This window comes from Lolium rigidum, chromosome 6 (genome assembly GCF_022539505.1).
Source record: "Lolium rigidum isolate FL_2022 chromosome 6, APGP_CSIRO_Lrig_0.1, whole genome shotgun sequence".
NCBI lineage: Eukaryota > Viridiplantae > Streptophyta > Magnoliopsida > Poales > Poaceae > Lolium > Lolium rigidum.
In genome coordinates this window covers 338,440,339-338,453,876 of record NC_061513.1, presented here as the reverse complement: position 1 = coordinate 338,453,876, position 13,538 = coordinate 338,440,339, and positions in this window count along the sequence as shown.

The following is a 13,538-nucleotide window of genomic DNA, read 5'->3' as shown; positions in this document are numbered from 1 at the left end:
CATCTTCTGTTGTGTTTTCATGTTTGGAGGTTTTACCCGTTTGCCTTTTATAGATAGGTCAAACCTTTCATATTGTTGTTCTTAATAAATGTTTGTACTATGATGTTTCTATGCATAATCCTGTATATCTCGTTGTCATGATTCCAAAGAGCCCAAGATCATCGAAATCGAAGTCCGGATGCAAAAGTTATCGCGTTTTCCGGAAAGGTGATTTTTCTGCTAGCAGCATCCGTCGTATAGGCCGGCACCGCCGGGTTCGTTGCCGAGTTGACTGGTATATATGTCGGTATGCCGGGTCAAGGTGTCGGGTAGGTCGGCATGCCGGGTGCTGCTGCCAGGTGACGTTCAGGGGGGTTTTCTGGACTATCCGACACCCTGGTCGGCCCGCCAGGCACTGTGTTGGGTAGGTTGGCACCCTGATAGGTCCCGCCGGACTCGGTGCCAGGTGGCTCCACGTTTTTTTTGCCCTAAACGGTCATATTTTGAGGGGCTATCAAGGGGTTTCTTACCCAAAGGTTTTCTAGGGTTCTTGAGTTTATTTTCTCTCATCATTGTTGACCTTCTTGAGCTTGCTTCCTCTCCCATCCCTCCTATGATTCTTGCATCTTTTTGAGGGCTTTGAAAGAGGTCGGATATCTAGATCTACATCCTCCACCAATCCATCCCTCCTCTAAGCGAGGGGAACTCTTGGGATCTAGATCTTGGAGTGATTGGTTGACCTCCACCATTGTTCTTCCTCTCTAGTTCCTCCATAGCATTTGTTGCTTTGGTGGAATTTGAGAGAGAAGGATTTGAGCACTTTTCTTAGTGTTCTGGCTTTGCATCCTTGCATAGTGTTGATCTCTCCAATACGATTAGTTCGAGTGAGAGCGTGATCTTGTTACTCTTAGAGGGGTGACCTCCTAGTTGGCTTGGCGGTTGGTGCTCCGGTGTCCTCTTCGTGGAAGATTCTGAAGAGGCCTGAGCTTCTACTTTGTGGAGCTTGCCATCTTCAGAGTGGAGAAAGAGCTAGCCATGAGGGAAAGTCCTTTATCCTTCGTGGTATTGGCTTGGAGAATAAGGTGAGGCTTCGTGGAGTTTGGGAGACCTTCGTGATAGCCCGCATCTCTCCAATGTGACGTACCTCACCTTGTGTGGCAGAACACAGGAATACATCTTCGTCTCTGCGTGCCTCGGTTATCTCTATACCCGAGTTTACTTTCCTTGTGATAGCCATCATACTTGAAGTACATATACCTTGCTATCACTTGTGTTACATATATCTTACTCCTATCTTATTTATCTTGAGTTGTTGTTGTTGCACTTAGTTGAGCCTAGCATATTTAGGTTTTGTGCTTGTAAAATAAACGTTAGTTTAATTCCGCATTCTTATAAGCCAAATCTGCAATAGTTTTAAAACGCCTATTCACCCTCCTCTAGTCGACATCTCGTCCATTCAGTGGTGGGCCCACCGGTGGCCCTCTAGAACCTTTTAGAAACTCCGGTCAAAACACCAAAAACTTTTCGTGAACCCCGGAAAGTGACTTCCCATATATGAATTTTATTATCTGGAATATTCTGAATATCCTCGTGATGTCCTGGATCCAATCGAAGAATCTGAACAACATTCGGTCTCCATCTCATATTACATATCTACTTAAACGACATCGAACCTTATGTGTGTCACCCTACGGTTCGCGAACCATGCAGACATGATCGAGACACCTCTCCGGTCAATAACCACATACATGGAGATCCATAATGGATCCTACACATTCAACGATGACCTTGTGATCAAAAGAACCATAAGCACTCGTTACCAATTCACTTTGTCGCGCGATACATTATTTATCTGAGATTCGATCCTCGATATCTTCATACCTAGTTCAATCTCGTTACTCATAAGTACTCTTTACTTGTTCCGTGATACGACATCCCTTGTGACCTAGTCACATGCTTGCAAGCTAATTGGATGCCATCTCATCGAGAGGGCCCAGAGTATATTTCTCCGTCATTCGTATGGACAAATCCCCTTCTTGATCCATGAGCTTCAACTCTTACTTTCAGAATACCCAATGCCACCTTTATAACCACAGTTACGAAGTGGTGTTTGATGTCATCAAAGCATACCTCCGGTGTTAGTGATTAACACGATCTCATGGTCGAAGGATTAGGTTACTATGCATTTGAGAGCTACAGAACAACGAATTTAATGACTTGATATTATTGCTATGCTTACTATGGGTGTGTGTAATAACCCAGAACATAGGAACATCAAAGGGTAGATTTAGAATTGGGATGTTCATTTCATCGCAAAACGAGGGAAATTTTTGCGCCTTATTGCATATAAACCTAAGAGGGATCGAGGTTCTCTCTCGTTGCAATTAGGGTTAGGCAATGTGAGGTTAAGAATTTCGACATGATCTCTTTTGTAACTTGTTTATTTGGGAGATGATTTTAAATTGACAAGTCATATTGAATTTAAACTAAAGGAGTAAAAGATAAACAATTTAGAATATGAATTATGATTTCATAATTCAAATACACATCATAATACAAATCACTTCGTATTTCAAACTATAAAATAAATACACAAATAATTCATAATTGAATGATACAATTACAATTGAGCTCATAAGGAAAATTGAGCTTTATTGATAATACACACACACACATACAATGTCTTTACAATATTCATCATACAAAAATTGGATGAATAATAAACAAAACAAAAAGAAGATTACATAAATTTGAATCCTATACTAAAACCTAAACTACATGTCTTGGAAGGATTTGTCTTGGATCATTTCCAATTTGAAACCTGCAAAATAGAGAGAAGAGAAACTAGACAGGGGTCAGAAGCCAAGTGTCAAGGACACTTGTTCATGTCCAAAACGTGGACAGAACCAGTATATACACAGGTAGACCAACACTAAGCCACACACAGGGCTCAAGTTTCACCAAAGGGGATCACACAGCTCATGGAGCTGCGGTGCATCCAACAGCACACAAAGACACATCCTAGTCACCAAGCCATGCCAGGCTTGTGTGTCACAGCCAGAGGAGAATCACAATAGGTATAAAAGGGTAGAAACCCTAGAAACAAGACACAAGTCGACCAAATCACCATTCACCAAGCAATAAGCAAGGAACAGTGACAATTCATCTCTGTTCTTGCTCAAGAACAACTCAAGTAACCACTGAAACCATTTATCCATCCAAAAATCCACCAACCAAAACTAGTAGGAAGATGGGAACTTAACCAAGATCATCAGAAGTTAGGAGGAGAAGGGCAAGTAACAAGATCATCCAACAACTTCTCAACAGCAGTTGAGCTTAACCATCTAGGAGCTGGAACAAGGTATACCAAATACCTGGAGAGGATCCAGTGGATCCAATCCATAATTTCTGCATGACACAAGTCATAAAATGAGCAGATGCTCATGGGTTGATCATCACTTGGTGTTGACCAAGGATCACTGGCAGAAAAGGGAGCAACTATAGCCCAAAACCCATCTAGACACTATTCATGTGCAAATAAGCAAGGATAGATGCACAAATGTGCAAACAAGCAAGGATACATGCACAGATAGCACCAGTGGATTTACAAGTAATAGAAGCTACCAATGACCACCTAGTGAGATCCTAGCTAGCCACTAAACCATCAGTAAACCCTAGATTTCTTCACAGGCAAGCATAATGGCCTTCATAACTTGTATGACTCCCTATTTTGCAAGCAGAGTTGAGTAGCCAACAAGATCTAGCCAACTGTGTGAGCAACCAAGCAGTAGCAATGCTACTGAGGTCACATCAAACACAAATCCATCCAATTAACTAGGATTATAAGTCATCATTATCCAGAAATGGATTCAGACTTTATTTATTTCCAAATTGATCATGGAAATATCAAATCATGCACAGCAAGGTAATTAATCAACACTGCATAAGCAGTTCATCTATAATTAATCCATCCAGGCATGAATCATGCAATAGCATCACTGTGAGGCAACAACAGCATGCACCATTGTATCCTAGCTATTGCATTATGTCCAATGAGCTATGGATAGCAACAGTAGCACACACAGAGACACTTGAGCATCATGAGCAATCATAAGTTACCACAGTAGCTAGTAATCCATCCATATAGCAAAGGAATTAACCAGAAATTAGCCACTAGCATATAATTGATCAAATAGATCAAGCACAAGGCATAGCAGAGCATCACAGACAAGCAGTGATCCAAGAATTGGACCAACTGAAGCACACACAGGGTATAGGTGAGCATCACTGACACCACAAGTATCAGTAGTGCTAACCTAGGCCAATACCAAGTTCAGTAAGCATATGAACAAGCTAGTAAGCATAGGAATAACATCAAGGCATGGATAAATAGGATAGCATGAGTCCAGTGCATCAACAAGAATTATACAGACATAATCCAAGCACCATTAAGCATGGACAGGCTAGAGTAGAGCATCAGGAGGCTTAGGCATAGAGCACATCAAGAACAGAAAGAACAGAAAGCGCAGCAACACAGCAAAAGCAGCAGCACAATAAGAACATCAAGCATAGCAGCACGGTAGCACAGCAGCAGCATACGCAGAAGAGCCGTAGGCACAGATCAAGAAGGAAGGGATGGAGTAGAGGGAGTAGAGCTAGAAGAGGAGGAAGAGAAGGAGTTACCTGGTGAAGCACGCAGAGTCAGCAACGGCGGCACGGTGGCACGGCCAACCACGGCCGCGCCAGACCGCGGCCAAGACGTGCGAGGCCACGCACACCACCAGAGAAGGCGGTGAACACCAAGGGGTGGCGAGGAGGAGCAGCTCGACGGAGATCACCACGGATCCGTTGGCGTATGCGAACGTCACGCACACACACGAGCGGTCGAGGATGAAATCGTCGAATCTACGCGGATGAGAAGACGCGCCATCACGCGCTGAGTCGATTGAGCACCACGGCATGCCCTAGTTTGACCGGAGTTGGCTGGAGCAAGGCGGCGGCCATGGTGGCGGCGACGTCGCCACGAGATAGCCACTGTAGGGTTAGGGTTCGCGAGAGAGAGAGACGAGTGAGAGAGAGTGAGGTGGGCCGACGCGGTTCGGTTCCACCGAACCGATTTGGGGAAGCCCAAATGGGCTATCCAAATGGGCCACGTTGGTGGGCTGGTCCAATTAGGTTAGAGGGGTATTTTTGACTTTTATATTTTGTAAATAAGTTATGAATTCTACCAAATAACAAATAATGAAAAATACCTCTAAAAATCCAATAAAAATAGGGAATAAGAAATTATTCTTAACAAGAATAAAATAAGAAATAGAATTTACCACAAAAGTTCAGATATTCAAATTTTTGAATTTAAATATGAACTTTAAATTTTAAATATGCAATTTTCCTTAGATTTAAAAATCAAGGAAAATACCAAATGAATGCAAACAATTGTTATTCAAATATTTTCAAAAGGAATTCTATTATTCCAAGTCATTTATTTTAAAGATTAAGATTTTCCAAAAAGGGAAATATCTTAATATTGCAAAATTCCTTGATATTCCCAAAAATGGGGAAAACTCTATTTTCAAATTCTTTATTTGAAATCAATATTTTCCAAAGGAAAATATTAACTACTTTTCAATTCTTTTCTTGTTAGAAAAGGAAACAATGTTAAAGTACTTGAAGAATTTATAAATTACCACCAAAGGCACAAATACTTAACTCAACCCTAAATCTTAATAACCATGTCGGGGTAAGGGATTCAACATGAAATAATACACCCATGCATGCATCATTTGGATCTTATAACATTGTCCTTACCGGACAATGATGCTTGTTTACAGAACCCGAGGTCCAGGTTCATCCAACACATCGAACTGCATTATTTCGCAGTCACCAGGCAAGTTCACCCCTTGCTCATGTCATCTTGATTATTTTATATCAATTTAACCGCAAAAGTACTGTACTTATCATTCCTGCATTGAAAAGCAAATGTTACTTTTCCAATTATGAATCTAACTATATGGTGGGCAATGGAACCATGGTATGTGGTTATATGGTGGAGGTTCCATTGCAAGGGTTCTATTAATCTAGGACTAATCACGAATGCCGTCTAGTGATTCTAGCACCGTACAATTCGCGTTAACCATAAGATCTATAATGGCTCTGGGGAAGTCAGCTGTATCTTTTCCCTCTTGCATATCAACGGACTTGATAGGGCCTGGATGGGTGTTGGGGATAACACAGTAGGTTGGGAAATCCTTTAAAATCCGCATCCGGGTGGATGAGAGGCTCTATCTTCTATGAGGGATTGTCCATAGTACACCGGGGGTAAAGCCGTATGCTCGGGAGATGTCTACCGGGGGTGTACGGATGGACAAAATGGTGGGTATGCAAGATCGCGGAGAAGGAAGTGATTGGCCTGGATCTTACACCTGGCCCCACACCAAGTAAGTGTGGACGAGAAACGCGTCTCGGTTGGTATCAAGGATAAGTTCTCTTATGGGAAAAGTAACGCACCTCTGCAGAGTGTATCAAATTTGTGGCTGTCACTCCATGTTCCGGGAAGGGAACTACGAACGCGGCAGGAAAGGAACTCCGTGTAGTTCTGTTCAACCTGTGAAGACTGGCGGGCATAGTTTTCAGAATAAAATCAATCTTTTGAAGAAATGTTTTCGAAACATGCATTGACCTGAGATTTTCTGATCAATGGTCGTAGCTAGTGCATCAAACACATTTTCTCTTTTGAACTTGCTGAGTACCTCTGTACTCACTTTTCTTCGACACCCTTGCTAGACTGTGACAATGAAGTGGAGGCCACCGATGGAGCACTGGAAGGAGATTACGAGGTGGTCTACGAAGAACCTGATCTGTCCGGAGGATTGGAAGGCGTGGACTATGGGATAGTCTACGGACCCAACAACAATGAGGCGGAGGAGTAGTATCTTACCTTAGTTATCATATAGCCGAGCAGCGTAGTAGTTTACCTAAATAAGTTGCTGAGCTCAGTTGAATCTTTATGTTGGTTTGTAATAATACTTTAGTAGTATCTTAGGGTGTTCTCATCGGACCTGTGAGAATACCAACTTGTTAAGACCATGGTTGTAATATAATCTCGAGTGTTATGACCTAGAATGTTTCTGTTGTACCACTCTGAGGGATGTGATATTTGTGAAGAAGTCCCTTCATGAAGATCATATAACGACTTGTATACTACAACATGCAGTGGTATGCTGGTCACCGCAGTGTGTGTCCATGATATCATTCTCCTAATGATATGATCTTGTTACCAATAAAATCCAATGTTCATGAACAGGAAACCTTGATCATAAACTAAGCAAAAAGCTAGTTAAACAAGAGGCTTACTAGGGACTCCAGTTTGTTTACAAAACAAACATGTATTAATGTTTCTAGTTAATACAATTAAAGCATGCATGAGATATAAAAATTTATCATAAACACAAAGATATAATAATAACCACTTTATTATTGCCTCTTGGGAATATCTCCAACAGTTCTAGTCGCGGTATGTCATGGTGAGAGTGGCAGATCCAGCACTCGGCAACCCTGGGTAGCAGGCCGGGCTCGGCGCTGACCATCCGCTGAAAAACACCCAAGACTTGCTGGTTGAAGCTCATATTTCCTAGGCAAAACTGTTGGGAGTTCGTAGAAGAAAAAATTCTAACTAACGCCAGTTGTCCAGATCTATCTAGGAGTAATACAGTAACAGAGATAGTTTTGGTGACGTAACCTCGTAGACCAAAAGCGGTTAACGTTCCGCTAGAACATGGTTGATGTAGTCGTACTTTGTCGCTGACCTCGGGGTCGTGTAGAAGTCCTCCCGTACCACCATGATTACCGCAAGTGCAACACCTCGTAGTTTCACACACATATGATGCTCAACAACGCTCCTGGCATAGGATCCAGCTACGGTTGCGGAAGAAGATCTTCTGGATCCGAATCCCGGCAGCGCTCCCGCGTACCGGGTGGAGTCAACTCCCGCCGTATGTGATTCATGTAAAATGCATACATTAACTTTGCACTTTATTACAATATATTACCACATATTTGCATCTTATATAATGTTATTCCCATGTTTTATGATGTTTTAGGGGATTTTCTAAACAATTCCCCCTCCTCCGGTTCTAATTCTGTCTCGTAGAAAACACCACTTTTTAGTGTTTTCGACATTACAGGAGCTACGGGACTCCAAAAAGGGCAAGATCAGGGGCCACGCTTCGGAATTTTCGGGACGAACAAAATGAGCTAAAGTGGGTCACCAGGAGGTTAACGGGCTGGGAAAGAGAGGGGTGGCGCGCCACCTAGCCTCTTTCGGGCCTCGAGCATCCGTTTCGCCTCATATTTTCACGAACCGACTTTTTTGCCCTAAAAACTACTCTATATACGACCCTGGGGGGTTTCATCGAGGCTACGGAGACATAGATCAAAAACACAGAAATGGAGATTCAGCAGGCCACCGCCAGTGGAGATCGGAGGGGGGAAATGCTGCCGAAATCGCCTCCGGTGGACTCCATTCCCCTCCGGTGAGGGCATCAACACCATCTTCATCATCTTCATCAACATCTATAGCAACAATTCATCATCACCCTCTGTAATCTCTTGGCAAACATGATTTATGATGCAATATATTGTTTTCTCATGATCAATTGTATATCTATGTTGATGTTTGAGTAGTGAATTGTTCATGGAAATTGTTATATAGTTTTTTGTTGGTTGCATACAAGTATTTGTTATCTTATATGATGATCTTTTGTATTGATATATGATGCATGTAAAATGCATACATGAACTTTGCATTGTATTACTTATATTTCAATCATATTTGCATCATATAAAGGTTATATCATTGTTTTATATTGATTTTGGGGATATTTCACAGTTTCCCTATTTTTTGGGAATTAACCCTGCACTGTTAGAAAAAAACCCGTTTTCTATATTTTGATGTTTTAGGGACTCAAATGACGTCCAAATCACCTGAGATTTTACGAGGATCAATTTTTGGAAGGAAGAAGGAGTACGAGCCAAGGAAGCGCAAGAAAGGAGATCTGAGGACCAAAAGGGGCAGGCCCACGTAGCTAGATCCCTTGGCCGTGTGGGGTGCCCCATCCTGGCCCTCTTGCTTCCGATGCCGTCCGTTTTCATCTCCGTGCCTCCGTCTTGACCTAAAAACGTCTATAAAAATACTCCACCAATGCCTTTCGGAAGGGAGCGCCACCGAAACACAGAAACACGAAAGCAGAGACCTGGAGCCGCAGATTGGAGGGGGAAAACTCCGGCGGGGCGCAACTAGCGTGGTCTCCACCTCCATCGTCACCATGATGAAGAGGGAGTACTCCACCCCTAGACTATGGGTTTGTGGAAGTAACTTATGTATCTCCCCTCTCTTTGAGTTTCACTAATTAGCACCGTATGAGCTGTTGAACATGATTACAGTCATCTATGTAATACCTTTGTGGTGGATCTTTTTATGAGCTAATATATGTTTGAGATTGCAATAGTTTTGTTTCAGATGCATTATACGTAGTAAAGAGGAGTGGCTAGTGCGGTGAAAGTGACAGAAATTCCGCGATCCACTCGGGTGTTTACCTTACTTTATTACCTCACTAGGGATAAAGATAATAGTATGCTACTGGGGATGTGGGGTGACCTTTCCACTTCTCCATGACTAGATCTAGCATGTTAACTTCATGTCATAGAACTTAATGCTATACTCTGATTTATCTTAATTACTAGGGTGTTATGATTTAGTTCGTATCTTGATGGAGTATAAGAGAGATTAATACACAAAAGATCGCGATGTTAGGACGTGATGCCCATATAACTAGCACTTGTCATGAAACCTTTATGGCTTTATGTTGCAATCATATATGTCAATTCTAGTGTTCCAGTATGTACCACTTTATAAAAGAGAGAGTGCATTTGTGAAACTATGAAGCCTAGTCCATTTTTAATCATAAGAAACACCTTTCCAACACTTTATACACACCTTTTATTTTCAGCCATTTAAAAATCCGAAAATATAAAAACACTTTTATTTTTTGCATTCACAATATAAAACCCAAAAATATCATCCATTATTGTTTCCACCATCCTTGCATATTTATTTACCACCATTTGCATATCAAGTTGTTTTCTGGACCTGTGCAAGTAGAGAGATCTATCCCACTAGTTCCACACACCATATTGTTTTCTAGCACCGTTGCATTACCATCCATATCATTGCATATTTATTTCCAGTTTGCATTTATTATCTTTTCACATCTTTGATCACACCTTGTGCTTGACAACCACTTGGTGAGGTTGAGGGCACAAAACATTTTTCTTTGTTTTGCAGGTCTCATAAGAGAAGGATAAGAAGATAAACCCTTAACACATAGTTCCCCGAGAGTTCGATATTACCCTCGAGTGACCCTCGTGGGGAAAACACGTCTTCCAGATCTACAAACTTTGCACTTGGAGCTCAACCTAAGAGTGTACACTCTAGGCATATCAAGACTGTTTTCTGGCGCCGTTGCCAGAGAGCTAGTTGAAGGTTATCTCACAAGAAAGTCAACTTCATCACCAACTTGTGTAAACACCTAATCTTGGAGAGGTTGCACCTATGTGAGCATCATCTTATCCATCTTTACCTTCAAAGCATTTTTTTTTGTTTTGTTATTGTCTTGCATGTTTCAGTTTGCTATTTTATTTCCATTTTTGCATTTTGTGTTGCAATTGTTATTTCAGTTTGCATTAAGAAAATTCAAAAACACATAAAAACTTTACAAAATAAACTCCAGTGTTGAAATGAATTTTTTTGCTCAATATTATGGAGAGTCATTAATGGATGCTTGGTCTAGAATGAAGGATACCAATAAGAATAATGCCAACAAGTATGCTACTGCCACTTTTATTAAAAACTTTTATAATGGTTTAGATGTGTGGTCAAAATGTTTTCTAGACTCATTAACCAATGGAAGATTTGCTTTGGGAAATCCCTCACATGCTAATAATTTAATGGAAAATTTGTTTGGTAGTTCTATAGAAACAAAAGATGAAATTGGGATCAAACCATTAAAAGTTTATGTTGATAGGTCAATATTAGACTTACAAACTTATGTGGAAGATTATCCTACTAAAAATGAGATGCGCTCTTTTATTCTTCACTCACAATCCCAGATTAAGAAAACTAAATACACCCTTTCTAAAATTGTCTCAAGAATGGAAATTATATTAAACAATGCCAAGTCTAAGAAAGGAGTAACTAAGAAATTTAATGACAAGATATTTTCTATGTTAGAACTTTTGGATAAAAATCTTGAAGGATATGTTAAAGAAGAGAATGATCTCAAAATAGCTTTGGATGCATTACTAAGGAAAAGAAACGAGAAACAAGTTGAGGAAGTTAAGATGCCTAGTGAAGTCAAGGAACCACTACTTGACTTAGAGAATTGTAGCTTGCATGAATTAATATCTATCTTACAAAAGTTTGCAAGTGATCCTTCCATCAACACCAATCAAGCAGCTTTTGGTTCTTATATTATTAATCATGTTTTAAAAGAAAATATTGCTAGGTTCAACCAAGAAGCTATGATACCACCCAAGCTTGGGGATATATGGACTCCCAAAGTACTAGTAACAATTGGAAAAGAGACACACCATGCTATATTAGATCTAGGATCTAGTTTCTGTGTTGTCTAAAGAATTATATGAAGTACTTAAATTGAAGAATCTTGAAAAATGCTCTATTGAACTTGCAATTGTTGATGACTCTATTAAACATTCTTTAGGAAAAGTAAGTGATGTTATGGTAGAGTTACATATGACTTTTGTACCTATTGATTTTCTAATCATGGATATTGGGAATAAAACCTCTAGTCCAATTATTCTTGGAAGACCTTTTCTTCGTACCACAAGTGCTATCATTGATTAAAAAGAAGGGAATGTGAAGTTTCAGTTTCTACACAAGAAATGCATGGAACACTTCACAAGGAAGAGGGACACACCAAAGTTCAAGCTACCTCATGAGCTTCGTCCATCAAAAATATCAAGTAAGTAAGCCTAGCTACATGGCTACAAAGAAAGCGCTTTACGGGAGGCAACCCGATTGTTTTTATTTTTTATTTTCTTTGTGTCCTCTTGCTGTAACAAGAGACTTAGTTTTTAATTTTAGTTCTGATTTTTTTAAATAAAGTGCCAAGTTTTACCCGTTTTGGTTTGAAAAAGTTGCTATTGGCATTCGGATATTTTATTCCAGCACGAATCTGTACACGGTATGATTTTTAATTCCTATTATGTAACTCCGAATGAGTTGAAATTGGAACTGTAGTTGCAACTTTGCATCCTATGTATGCATGATTTGTTTCGTGATTTTGGGACATATATAAGTGTGGTAAAAAAAATTGTTTTGCTGCCGCTGTTTTTCTGGACAGATTCTGTCCCATTTTTTATGCATTCTTTGAACTTTTAAGTTGAATGTTTTTGATCCAATTGAGTTCATGAGAAGGAATAAAACATTATACACTTTCTGGACATGTTTCTTGCTTTTGTTTAAAGATTTCATACAGCAAGCAATTCAATTGTTTTGTGCCTACTAATGTCACCCCACAGAAAAGAAATGGGAGAAACGGTGTTTTGAAGTTTTTTCACAGGAATTAAAGGAGATGCACCAAGAGTTATCCAAGGATGGTGAAGATCATAAGCTTTGGCATGTGAAGACAACCCCACTGGAACAACACACTCTCGGTTTGCACACGTCTAACTTCTGTTTTTCGATCAATGCACTTTATCGCATAAACTTGGAGCGTTTTTTGTTATTTTTATTTCGGTTTGGTTTTTATTTTTTGAGACCACCAATTTTCATTTATGTGATGGGAGGCCTACTGGAAGTTTGGGTTGAATTAAGTTGAATGCTATAAAAAAGATTGCGAAGAGGATGTTTGAGTTGACTCAAAAAGATACATATAGTTGCATGATTCATGTGCTTTTTAATGAATATCAATTTGCAAGTATTTTATCAAAAGCTATTTCTTATTTATGTCTTGATGCTTAATGTTACTTTAATTAGTTTAACATGGATTGATTAGTTCTATGTGCACTTATGCATGCACTTAGACGGTCAACTTTCTCCCTCTTGGTAGCCCAAAAATTCCAACAAGTAAAATCTTGTTTTCCAACACCTTAAACCAAAGTTTTTTCCAGTGAGTCCACCATATCTACCTATTAGCTTTATGATATTCCAAGCATGTTTATCATGTTATGTATTATCTATGCTTCTTAATTAACATGCTTATGTTATTGCTTGTTATGGGAATAGTTGGTTAAAAAGCTCTCACGAACTTGATGCACACTTTACTTTTATTTGCACTTAATAAACTTGAACCATGTGATTAAGATTATGAAGTTGTGTGCCTGACAAGAATGTTGGTTGGAATTTAGCTCATATGTGTTGTCACATGGCAAGCTTTCAACATTGTTCTTAATTATATTTAGTTAATATCATGTACTTTTATCTATGGATGCCTAACGTTGAGCGAAATAATTGTGGAAACTTGGTAAGTTTGAGGAGTGAG